Source organism: Rhea americana, unplaced genomic scaffold, assembly GCF_003343005.1.
Source record: "Rhea americana isolate MKP2758 unplaced genomic scaffold, rheAme1 scaffold_127, whole genome shotgun sequence".
In the NCBI taxonomy this organism is placed as follows: domain Eukaryota; kingdom Metazoa; phylum Chordata; class Aves; order Rheiformes; family Rheidae; genus Rhea; species Rhea americana.
Genome location: NW_028185339.1, coordinates 215,021 through 228,735, shown reverse-complemented (window position 1 = coordinate 228,735; position 13,715 = coordinate 215,021).

The window sequence follows — 13,715 nt, the reverse complement described above, 5'->3', positions numbered from 1 at the left end:
CCTAAAAAGACTTAAAATTCTGACTTCAGATACTCCTTTTTAGAATACAGATTAAATGATTCTTTTGCATTTGAATTGCAGGTACACAAACAAGAGATAACACTGACTTTCGTAAATGTTGGAAAAGTTTGCCCTTTGTGTCACTCATGTTAGTCCTTGCAAATTAAAATTGTCCATGACTATTTTGTTTGATGGCACCAAATAGACAAAGTGCTCATTTATCTTGAGGATTAGAGACCTATGAAGTAATAAGTAATGAAAAACAAGTCGTTGGTTTATATTATTCCACAAATATTCGGTGTATCTTCAGAAGTTTCCAAGAAAACTGAGGTGGATATGTGTGGGCAGAAGCTAGTGCTTTGTGGGTATTGCCATTAAAAAAATAAATAAATAAATAAAATAAGACAACTCTAAAAGACAAAGTGGAAAATACAACCACTTGGTAAGCTAACTAGTGCCATCTTATGGCAGAAGATAAAAACAGGCAAGACATGAAATAGTCAGTTTAGAGTCTCCTAAACGTTGGCTCAAATATCCCCCTTGCTCACATCACACATGGAGGTGATGCAGTTTGCAAAACATACATTTTAAAATTGTTTCTGAAATGAATGCAACACACGTCGTCCGTTCCTGAGGGCTGTGAGCGCAAGAGCCCTGCCTGTAGCTCACTAGCACCGGACATGTGCACCAGCAGCCGACCGAAGGAGGCTCCGAGCACCAAAGCAGCAGCATGCCTATGTCCATGCCCATCTGCCCTCGCGTTTCCCCCTTGCCAAAGGTGCGTGCCTGAGGCACCGCTGTGCACAAGGCCATGCAGTTGCTCAGGCAGCTCACCGGGGCCTCCGAGGGCACCAACCTGCTGGCCAGGGCAGACAATGCTGCAGCCCTGGAGCCATCTCCTACTCATCCTTCTCATGGAAACCATAGGCAAACCTGCTCCCAAGTCGCCTGAACTCAAACCCAAAAGTACCCATCAAATCACTGGCACTGCCTTCGACAGCACTTCCCGCCACTTTGGATCCCAGAATATGTGGCTTTCCAGGTGTCCCAGATTAATTCCTTCAATGGCCATTTTCAGAGCTTCTGCATCTCTGGAGCTGCTTCTTGGGTGCCTGATACACCAATCTCTGTCTAGAGAGCTTTCTGGCAGATCAGGCAAGGATATGCTCCATTTCTTCCACAGACTACGACAGAAAGGCCAGAGCACAACTAGACCTTGCCAGAAGCTCTCGCAGAAAGCCTCCAGTAAACCTCTGTAGGGTTATTCCAAAAGGGATATGCTAAGGGCTGAAAAAAAATCATATGTTTCATGCTGCTCTGGAGAAAATTAATATTGTTACCTGTTCAACTATTTAAAAACAGTAACTCACACTATAAATGCTCATTCCCCATTTTCTGATGGAGCCCATGTGCTCACTTTCTGTCTTGCTTAGATTGTGAGTTTTTGGAGAGGACACGGTACACCTTGTTCGGCAGAGTGCATCTTTGGATGTCCAATGTATATTTATGGTGTGTTTTCACAAGAAAACACACAAGTTATTTGTATGCATTGAAAATGTAGTCACCACATGACATTCCAATCCAAATCACTAAAGACAGCGAGAAGAACAAGCAAAGGAAACTTGGTTTTCTAAAAGGAAGCAATAGGCACCTTACTCTTGGTCCCTGTAACGGCTCCACCTATATCATCAGGTCAAGCCATTTTTAAAGGTTTGGTGGGAAAAGGGCTGCTTTATGCTCCCAGGGGACTTTGTTTACCAAGCCCTGCTCTATCTAAACAACCCTGGACCATGACTAAAAGAGCTTGTTTCACTTTCGTTAAAGTGACATATCTCGAAGAAAAGAAAGCCTACTTAAAACTGAGCACAAATAGTTTCCAACTCTGCATCTCTTCTCTGTACCTAGGCTTTGGTATACAAATAGTGCAGTCACCTCTCCATTCTTCTCCAGGCCTCTTTAATTGCACTCACAAGAGCAGTCTCCAGATTGCTTATCTTGGCCACATAGAGGCAGCCCATCTTCCTCCAAGCTAAAAATCACACTTTACAAAGGGACAACTTCCACAGAAAGAAACTGTGGAAATTTGGTTCTAACAAACCAAAYTAACTCTTGGGCCAACTCGTCTATACGAGGGGAACTCCTTAGTTCTTAGGAGTTCTTAGGCCTGCATATGTCCTATTATGGCAGTTTGCAACAGACAGTTTATAATATATGCCATGAAGATACTCCTACAATCCTGAATCAAAGTCAAGTAAATGGGGCTCTAAATGAATTTTCCTATCGTGGATTGCATCTGGAAGAGAACACAGAGAAGGATGACTGTTTAAGCAGCCTCAATCTAAATAAACAAAAAATGTTAACAGGCACGATTGACTGGAACTCATTGATCCACCACAAACCTCTGAGCTACTAAAGCAGTCCCTTACTTAACTTACTGTGAATTATTGATAAGCAAACATTGCTTCCTCAGTGGTAGGCACACAGCAGCTCCATTGGTAAGTTTGGTCCCAAATGACACCACCGGGTTCCCTACTCTGATGTTATTGTACCCTCAGGCTGTGCTTTCAGAGATTATACTATTGCTGCTCTCTGAGCAAAGACAGCCTTGCAAGTCTCCAAGCAGAGGTGTGAGAAAGACTGTTCTGCAGCTGAGCCAGCTCCCTCTATCCTATTTTGACCAGCTACTGAAAACATTTAGGACCAGAGTTCTCAGCCTATGCTCATTATGTCATTTTATTCTGTTGTATTCCATGGGTGGATGTCTCAACAGGGAAGCAAAGCAAACTAAATTAGCAGCTTAACTTCATTTTAAACCATTTTAAACCCATACTACCTAGCCAAACATTTAACAGTACCATTACGTTTATCAGTCAGCTCCCATTGACATTGCATCACATACCTCTGTTTCCACTCTCTTTATGAATGTCTGTGCTTTAAAATGAAATGCAAGAAAGGTATTCAGAGCCAGAAGACCCCAGAGTGACCACTGGCTGCACCAGGGCCATCAGACACTGCTCTGTCAGTGTAAAGGGCCCTTGGCCGTATATATCCACCCACAGAACAGGAGCTCTTGGCAGCTCTATTTAGCAGCTGCTTTACCACTTCTTTCTTGAAGCCAAGAAATTTCAATGGGCAGTAGTTTTCCAAGGAATCACTGGTGTGGTAATGCCAATAAGCTGGTACCTTCAAGGGGATGATATCAGCTACAAACATAAGTCAAAGAAAACCTTCCACTACTTGAAGTTTTGAATACCGTATTTGACTTACAATTCTTGAGAGTTTAGAAGAACTCTTTTGGCTACAAATGTTAGTTATCCTCAAGGCAGGAGGGTTCTGAACTTCCAAAACATAGATGGCTGAAGTTAAGCAGCCATCTAACTGAGGAATTGCTGGAGCTAGAACAGGAGAAGCGCCAATTCACCTTGGACTTCAAGGTTCCTTGGTTTAGGAAAATTATTCTGCAAGATAACACCAGGCTTGGCCATGGGCTGAAGATGACCAACAGAGCACATAAGTAGTACTCCTACCCTCAGGCAGCACAAAATATTAGAGGATTAAAACATGAAAGCAAACAGGACCACCACATATGGTAACACTAGCTATTCCAAACACTGACCTTAAATATTTTTGTTCCAGAGGGTTTTAGTGAAAGAGAAAGCAGCTTAATAGAAAGTGGCATAAAATATTACAGTAACTCCTTTGAGAGCACAGACTTTATTACAAGGAATAACAAACAGGAAGAGACTTCATATTTTCCTTTAACCAGGGGATGGAAATATGCATTAACATAATCTTACAGCTTGTGCAGATACAATTTCAGGAAAACCTAGATTTAAAGCATCAGATTACAAATGAATTAAGATGATTTAAACTGCCAAAAGACCCAAATCCCCAACAAGCATAAATCCTCATAGCTCTACTGAAATTCAACAACTTAGCCAAGGATGTTAAAGTTTCTTGAAAGAATTACAAACTGAATGTTTACTTCCAAGTAATACATACTGTTTTCTATCAACATATACAACGTGTGTTACTGGCAGAAGCTGTTGCAAGCACTGAGAAACTAGATCAAACTGATGAAATTTTGTTTCTGGGAGAGGAATAGAGCAAGGTAAAGTAACAAGAGGCATCTGCACTAAGATACTTATTCATTCAATCCTGCGCACACCCCTTTGCAGTGACAAAGGCACAGGTGTGTCCTCGAAGTTGCAGACATGTACTCCCACGGGCGATATTGCACACATTGCTCCTTAACACCTTGCCCAATATTGCTCTGTGCATAGGACCATTATCCAGAAGAACTGTTCTTGCAAGTTCACGTTAACACACTTCAGTCAAAATGACCCAGGTTAGCTCAATCACTTTAAACCATTTTGGGCATTATGGTTCCTTTTGACTGAAGGAGGTTAGGGGATGATTGCTCCAGCAGATCAGCAGGCAGCCCTGAAGGGGTGACAACCTCTGGCAAAGAGGTGGTGACAAATAACTGGAGGTAGCCTAGGGACTGAAATCCTACCACAGCTGCAAGAGGAAAAGTACATCTGTGCACAACTAGAGTCCCTACATCTGAATGTAACAGAGTTTTCACTGGAGACCCTCAATTTTAAAAATCACTCGTATCCTATGCATCTGCTGAACCCATTTTTAACCTACCAGAAAATTGCAATAAACCCAGTTGCTCAGCTTTTGCATAAAGTACATCTTAACACTCTCTTGTTCAAAAGACATCATATCAAACACACCACTAGGATTTCTTGACTGAAAACAGCCTACTGAGCATAAGACTATTTTACTCTCATCTTTATATGGTGAATGGGAAAAACAAAGGATGGTCTGGGCAAGCATGAAGCTAGAGTAAGCATGCTTTTAGCTTGATTAGGCAGCAAACCTTTTGTCTGTTCTGTTTTTATTCCAGTAAGAAAAGAAATCTGTTATTTTTTTTTTTTTTTTTTTGTCTGTTCTGTTTTTATTCCAGTAAGAAAAGAAATCTGTTATTTTCCTAAGGACTCTTTTTACTAATTTTAGATTTCACAGCTACAAAACAAAACAAAACAAAAAGTCTAATTCAAATATCTTCAAAGTTTATTCCTTGAAAGGAAAAAGTATGATAGACAACGTGCATCTACCATACTGTGTATATACATGTAGACTATACATGCACACACACATCTTGATTACTAAGTTCATCCAAATAGCTTTCCTGAGGTACTGCAGAAAGTAAAGAAATTTCCTCCAGCAATCATCCAGTCCTATGCTTTCTAAGATCCTCAGGGCTCAGTTAACAGCAGCAACACTGTTGCCTCACTTCAGAAATCACAGCACTGATTGGGGAGAATGAAATTCACATCAGGAAAACAGAGCAATTAAGAGGTTGCCTGAATTTTTTAGTAAGAAATACAGCAAAGGAGCATATGTTAATCTTCTTATCTAGCCTTCAACCTTCCCCAGTATTCAGATGATTAAGTACTGTCAGGAAGTTTCACTGTCAGGAAAGCTGACAGTGTTACATATTTGATTTTTTCCTTAAGGAAACTGTGAACAATTGTGGTAGGGAAGCAAAGATACCCTAAGGAAGGAGCTATTTGTCATGGCAGAGCCCACAAACAGCCCTTTTACATAATGCCCACACTTAACTCCTTCTTTCACAGTCACACAGGTGGTTAAAGCTGATGACCACGAGGTAATACAAGAAAGGAGTCAAACAGGTGTGACTTGATAGATTTGTTTTATACAGTCAGCTACTTTTGCTCCCTGTATCCCTCACTCAAATAAAAGATTACACCTACCTGCCACAGAATGTTTGATTATCAAGTTCATTCAAATCAATTTTCTGGAGAAAGCAGGCAGATTTCCTCCATCAATTAGTGTAGCTAATATAAGCAGAGGAAATTTAGCAGCAACTGAAATCTGTATAAAGAGTTATGGTCAGAATTAGAGTAGAGACAGCCATCACAAGAATGGGAGGAGAAAGGGAGAAGACTAAGTAAAAGAGAAAAGAAATTATTTAAGAATCTATTTCAATGCACATTCCTAAGGCTGTTTTAGCAAATTAGCATTAGAGCTACCTAACTTGTTAAAACAAGCTTACCCATTCAAAAAGGTACTTGCTCAGGTGTGGCATATGAACAGGTACCTAAGCATCTTTAACATCTGGTCCCAGTCACATCCCATGATAGTTCTCCAAGGCCTGCAATGCAGTTGTAATTATAACACCTGTGTATTGGCTTGATATGCTAGTATTGCTGAGGCATTACTGGGAAGCTTTCCCAAAGAAGTAGCAGGCACAAATTTTTACTAGGATTGCCACTACCTGCAAGGGTAGCAAAACTGAGAAGGGGCTGATGGGTGGATGCTGGGAGTGCAGCAGTTAGGAGTGGGGGTTGTGGTTAAGAGCAGGGTGATAGCAGCACACAGTTTGGGTCATTTGGGCCCTCCCTGCCATGAGAGAGTCCATGTCTCCTTCCTGTCCTAAAGCTAGGAGGTGAGATTCCTCTGCTTTTTTTGAACTCACAGCTTTAGCTGTACAGTGGTGGGACACCTGTGTGCTTTGCTGGGCTGAGGGTGCTAGTAAAGAAAGTTCCCTGAATGCTCACAAAAACTGCCTTGAAACAGGCTGATGGGAGAGTTTAACCCACTGAGGCTGACTCAAAAAATTAGCCTTACAAAAAGAACTGACTTTCACAAATGCCAAACATCCAGTGAAAGCAGCAGGTGATCAACATCTCTGTAAACTGGGCCTTAAAGTCCCACTTGATCTCTGCAGCAATACTGGGTTTGATACAGACATATAGGAGAAGAGAAACAGCTTGTGCTTTCCTCTGCTTGGGCTTCAGGGAGGCTCTTAAGGTCTCAAGGCACTCCTAAGCACCCTATACTACCATATATCCCCCACATATCCCAGCTGCAAATGTGCATACAGCCATTGCATGGCATGACAACAGCTATGGCATGCAGGGGTAAATGACAAGTGCATTAAAGATGCCTTTTACCTTTGTAATCATGGATGTCCATACATATGAGATTCCTGTGCAAAGTCAAGGAAAATATTTCTGCTACTGTAACTAATAGCAGAAATAGAATAGTTGTGCTAGGACTGACTTCAAGCAGTGCTGAGCATTGAAAATTCTAGCTGAAATGCCCGAGACCTGTATGTGCTCAGCACTTCTGAATTTCAGGGTGAACAAGAGAAATAACCAGAGTAATAATTTCCTCCTGGGCTGAGGTTTCACAGTATGAGCAACGGAACAGCTGCATAATCTGCTGAACAAAGAAAATATGTATGTCCTTAAATCACTAATAGTTCTTTTATGATGCAACACCAAATTACTATTTCTGCATTTGTAATTAGAGGGCAGAACAGATGGTGAAGACAGCCCAGCATGATGTACCTATTAGAGCAGCCTATGTTGCTCAGGGATTGTTTGTTATATCAAGGGAATTGTTTGATCAGAAGGTTTTATTGAAAAACACTAAGACATAAGGAAACTATCTTATGCCGAGGGACTTGGGCTGACTTTATTGCTGTGGGGACAGTGGTGATCTCAGATATGCTGTTTTGGAGCTCCACATTATTCTCTGTGTCGATGCTTGTTGACTTTCATTCAGGTGTGTGCCTGGGGGTTTCTGGCAAAACAGTTTTTGAGAAATCCTTGTGTTGTGATGCTGGTTTTAGGCTGGCCACCTGCCACAGAAGTTTGTTGTAATTTATCATTTACTTAAAATACGTAAGCATCACTTTTTTGCACATATATATAGCCTCTTTTTTAAAAGCACATTTTCCTTCCTGCCAGAGAAGCAGCATTTACAATTTAAAATACTGACCTTAGCTATTGTCACCTATTGCATCCATCTATAAACAAGCATACCAATACACAGTCTACCTACTCGGATGATGTTTTGTGCGTGCGTGTATGCCATAACATAAAACTTTGTATTTATTTAGTTGTAGCACAAAAAGCAGGTTATGAATAGAATTGGATGATCAACTACAGATGTACCCTGGCCAAAAAATAAATAAAAATAAAAAAGAAAGTGACCTAAAACTAACTGGATTAAAACTAATTCCTTGCCACCTTGAGCAGTTTTAATGTTAAACAGTTCTCTGGGCTGCAGTCTCATGAACAGCTGTGCCAGAACAACTGATGAGCTGGAGAGGCGGGGACAAAAATATGAGCTGAAAGGGAGTTGTTTAAATTGCCCCTGAAAGAAATGCCTACTCTGAATAGCTGTCATGGCATAAATGTCTTTTAAGATTCATACAGCATAAGAAGATGGAGTCATGTCATTACAGATACAAAACTTCTATATTTGAATGTGGCAGAGGCCCCTAAAAAGACTCAAAAACTACTGCAGGTCTCACGTAAACTTGAATAATGATCCAAAGCATATTAAAATTATTGAAGTAGATCCAACAGATGCTTAACATATGCATCCAAGAGAGCAGAAGGTACCTTGTTGATTTTGTCTATTTTTCTTAATGCTGTTCCTCTGAGTAAATGTCTCCTAGGAAAACCTCACTGAGAAGACACTGAACTGAGCAGGTTTCATATCACCTGCGAGAATTTAAATGGTTCTGCAAAAAGCAATATAATATGAGCAGAGACTAAGGACAGAGGTCTGAGAATTGTAAACTTTGCTTTGCATTTGCTAAGCGACATGCCCCTACACTTGTAAGTAAATAAGGACAAGAATCCCTGTATCACTTTCAGATCTGTCTCCCAAAAGAGAATGTGAATCATAGGCATCATTTTCAGTTCCAGATCAACCAGAAGTGCTGTTGATTCTACCGCTTCCACCACTACTTTTTAATCAGTGGCATTTTTATCTGCTTATTCCAATACTACTTTGGCCTGTGAAACACCACRATTTCTCATTCCCAGTGTCTGGCTAGGTAGGGCCTGACATGTGCAGCATCAGACAATGTAAGCCTGTCTGGGTTTTGGTCCAGCAGGCTTTTGAACCTGCCACTGATGACGCATTTTAGCACTTGAGCCTCTTTCTGTGCACCTCCATGCAGTGCAAACTTGTCTAATCCTCCTATAATGGGAATCACCAGAGTTTTCTTGCACCGTGCAGTGTAATTCTGTTCCAAAATTTTTTCTCTGCTGCATACTATAACTTAGTGCTTACAGCTACTTAAAATGTTGATGGATACAAGCTATTTCTAAACTGTTCACTCTCATTACCCCCTCTCTGCTGGGACACAGTCATGGATCCTATGAAATCTTCGAGCCTGCAGCAATGCAAAAGCAAACTGGACTAAACTGGATGCACACAAAGAGCATCAATGGCGTTTTAAGCTAATCTTCACTTTGCACTGAGTTTAGTCACAGACTTTTTACTATCCAAGAGGCAACTTAAAAAATGTACCTATTTTTTCTCAACTGCTGTCTATTAGCCCTTAAGCAGAGGCCAAGGATTTGCTGGAAAATGTTGGGATCAGCCTGGCTTGTGAGATTTTGGTGTGCATACATATCAGACTGTAGGTCTGGCTGCTAAGGGATCTAGACATGATGTTTCAAGAGTTTCTAGATAGGAAAATATGGGTGATCCTGTTAAATCAGACAATATACCTCAAATGTGATCAGAAATAAAGCAGCTGGGAGCAAATAGAAAAAGAGGAGCAGAGAAGATGCATGGCAGCATTCTGTAAAGAACTAAATATCTTGAAGCAGAAGTCAAATCCAACCAGCTAAAGTTGCTCCAGATTCATGCAGCTGAACAGACTCCCTTTGAAGTTGTGGGAAGGATGTCCTTCTCCCTGCTATATGCTTCACACTGCAGGACTAGGGAATGAAACTTTTGATTGAAACAGATTATTTGAGCTCTTCTCCTACCCCTCAACACAAGATGCAGAAGGACAACTGCATTAAAATAATCTGAATTACTGTTTCAGTTTGAAGTTACTCAAAAGTTTTAAGTAAACCATACATTAAAAAAGAAAAAAAAACTTTCCATTTCTACAGTTTAAATACATGCTTGGCCACATGTTGGGATAAGTCAGAAGAGTACAGTATTTTCTATCTCTTTCTATCACCCCTGGGTTTCAGGTCAAGACCCTATGACACATTGCAGCTGGGTCCCTGCCTGTATGGTTTTCACTGCACCTGAAGTCCTGGGCATGCATCCTCACAGTCCAGCTCTAGCTTGAGTTACCAGGCAGTGTGCCAGCACTTCTTGAAAAGGTCACTTGGATCAACAGGTGATATCTTACTACTATTTTTCTTTTAATATACATCTGTTCAAAACCATTCCAGAAAGAGTTAAAGCTAGTCAGAAGAAAAAAAACTTCAAAACTGTTTGCCTGCACTGGTCATAAGTAGTTGTTGCAGATCGAGACATGGTATTTAGCTCACAAATTGCTGTGAACAACAGAAAAAGAAAACAGGTAGCTAGATTCAATGTATTTTTATACACTACCAAGGAGAAAAAGGATGTATGCCAAACTCTTTCTGTGTCAGGCTCGGAATATCTCTAAACTGTTTGCACTCCTATGCTTTAACAATAACCGAAAAAGAAAACAGTCATTCTGGCTTTGTAGGCCAAGTTATATACAAAGTCAGCAACCCTGAAAAGCATTTAGTGGCTCTGCTTCATTCTTAATGCATTTGCATAGAGATTGATTGGTAAGTATTTTCAATTAAATTCCAAAAATGATTTTAGCTATTTAGGTTTATCTACAATGACCTTTCAGCAGCAACGCATTGTTGGCTAGCTTTTGGTCACACCAAAATCTAGCAGTAAAGGAAGAATAAGCACCTGATCTGAGGATTTTCTTATCCCATCGTCAGAATCCCACTGTTTGAAAAGACTCCAGCCCAGACAACAACAGCAAGGGCCACTCCAAGTCTGAAATACGAAATTCTGCAGGAAAACTTCATAGATGTTTTCAAATTCTTTGTTATGATTTCTACCAATAATTCATGTATATATAAATACATATATATGTATTTATGTATTTTTATATATATAATTCTTTTAGAAAATAAATTTATATATATATATTTATATACATATCTATACCTATTGTCCTGACTTCTTTACATTCTTTAAACTCAGTATAACAYGAAAAGAAAAAATGTTAAGAACTGCAAGCAATTGGCAACAAATACATAGTAGCAATTGAGTTGATCCTAAGTCCTTGAGCAGGAATATCCATGGGAGGTGTTCTTCTTTTTTGTTGCTCATTCTTTCTGAATGCCGGAAATACAATGTCCTTCTCCAAACCCCAGCCCTGTCATGATACAGTGACTTCAGAACGTTTCGAACTTCTCAAAAACTGAAATATAATTAGCTGACAAAGATAACATTTCATTAGTGACAGTTCAATCAGTTACAATTTGAAAGACCATCAAGTCCAAGTTTTAACTTCAATTTGTTTTCATTATCTACTGAAGCTTCTAGTTCCAGTATTATAGTATCTACACTGGGTTAGAGAGAAATTGATTATTTAAGAAACTTGCATGTGTACAAATTTGCATTTGTACATACTATTCCATTACGTAAAATCCTAACCCCATTTACAAAAAGAAGGTACAAGGGGATGGATTTCACAAATTCTTGGGAGGCTTCAGCTGTTTATGCTACATAGGTGCCTATGCTGGTCTTGATTTTGGGTGAGGGTTTTGTTTTGTTTTTTAATTTTCAGCTAATTCCTCTTTCAACTGCCTGAGCCTACATTTTAAAGTTATTCTGGAGTAATTTTGCTAAGTAGGCACAAAGCCATAGCAAGAGCAAGGAGAATATTTACCATGGGTGCATGGGACAACAATACACCACAGCAGTCACAGCTGCTGAGAGAAGGACATAGGTAGATGGTCTGGTGGTGGCCCCATGGCCCATGTGGGGAGTTCATCCCTCACTTCCCAGAAGACAGGAAAAACCTCACCAGGTGGAGATTTTCACAGAGTCTTTCCACTCCCATGTCCCTCTCTGTGGGGCTTGCTATACAGGTAGCCTGGCTAAACTAATCTCAGTGCTACTGAGAGGTAAAAGCCTTGCTCAGGTGATCGTTGATTTCTGAATGAAGAAAAAATTCAGGAAGGGTATTAGTTCCAAACTAATTGTTCCAAGGAGAATGTGTACACATTTTAATTAGTATTTGCAACATGCCCTCAGGATGTTGGATAGATACATTTTCAATAAAATGGCAAAGAGAAATCTATCTTCCCATGTGCTGTCACCAGAGGACATTCACAGCAGAGGTCCCTTGGCTCTAAAGCTTGTTATTTCTGTTGATGAAAAGGAGTCCAAACATGCTGGTCTTTAGGGTATGGTGTACTGATCACCTATTTACTATATACTGTCTTATTTTAGGAAGAAAATAGTGTGATATGTACAGTCAGTAAAGTGTGATTTCCCCAGGTGAGACATGCATGAAAATATTTGTGAAGGTTAACTTTAAAATGTGATGTCATCAGCACAGTTTTCTATATGCAGACGGCAGAGCTGTATGGTATAAACTGATCAAACATCTATGGTAAACACAACATGAAAAATAACTTCTGTGTGTTTTTTGCTAACTAAAATGCTGGTGCCGAGTGGTTCATCAGCAGTACCTTTGAAGTGCCAGTGCAGGGAACAGCTTTACCCCAGCTCATTGCTATCTGCTGTGCCTAAGCCGAGTTCTGGAAGCAATACCTATCTCCTATGCTGATCTCAACATGAGGGAAACATGAAGGGTGAAATGATAAACGTTCTTGGGTGGTATATATTTTGCACACAAAACAGTTACTGGCCAGTATCCAAAGTTTTCTAGTCAGATTCTTCTAAATGCATGACCTGAAAGCAATGGAAACTGAGACTATCTCAATTTTAATCTCATTAAACTGAGTATGACTTTGAGGAAAAAAATACCAGAGGAAATATTTAATGAAAATATAGACAAAGAGCAAATCTTGCTGAATAAATTAATACTTCTGTTTTTCAAGAGGTCAAATTTGAATTTTGTTTGCTGCCTAGCATGTTGACTAAATCTGGATTCTTCTATAATCTTTGTTACAGTGGCATGCCCATAACACGTTAGCCCATGGCAATTAAGTAGTACATGAAGTTAAGCCTTCTCATTTTGATGAATGAAGAAAAAGCTATCCAATAATTTAGTTTAAGTTAAAAGACCTATTTTAAATGTTTGCTATTGTTTGTGAATAGTTTAACTTTTCTAATGTATTTTCAAATGCAAAAAATAATGAGGTTATTAGTTTTAAAAGTATCATCTGAAAAATATTTTTTTGTTTATTTTGGACTTAACAACTATACGTAATCTGAGTTATAGAATTCATTCTTAGTTACAAGTAACTTGGATAATTTTTTTAAAGTTGAATTATATATTTTGCATGACTGTTTCTTAAACTTTAAAAAGCTATGGCATTTCTGTGTGAAAGGTCTCTGAACAATGTCAGAATAATGCAAGTTGTATTTCTCATGACAAAAGTTAGGATGACAGAACATTACTATCTCACTTACATAGAAATTACCGACACAAAGTGTCAGAGATTTAAAGCTTATGTAAAAGTATTTGTTGTATGTTGGTTACTGTTGACAGCAAAGGTGTTCAAGAAAGTGACTTTTCACACTTATTTTGTCGGTTTGTTCCTTGTGGTGAATAGACAGTGTCTGCCAGAGTATCTTCACTTCCAGATGATTTCAAAATCATCCTTACATATTCCTCATCTAGGTCTTCATTATGCTTTTTTTTCTAAATTTGGCATCATAGT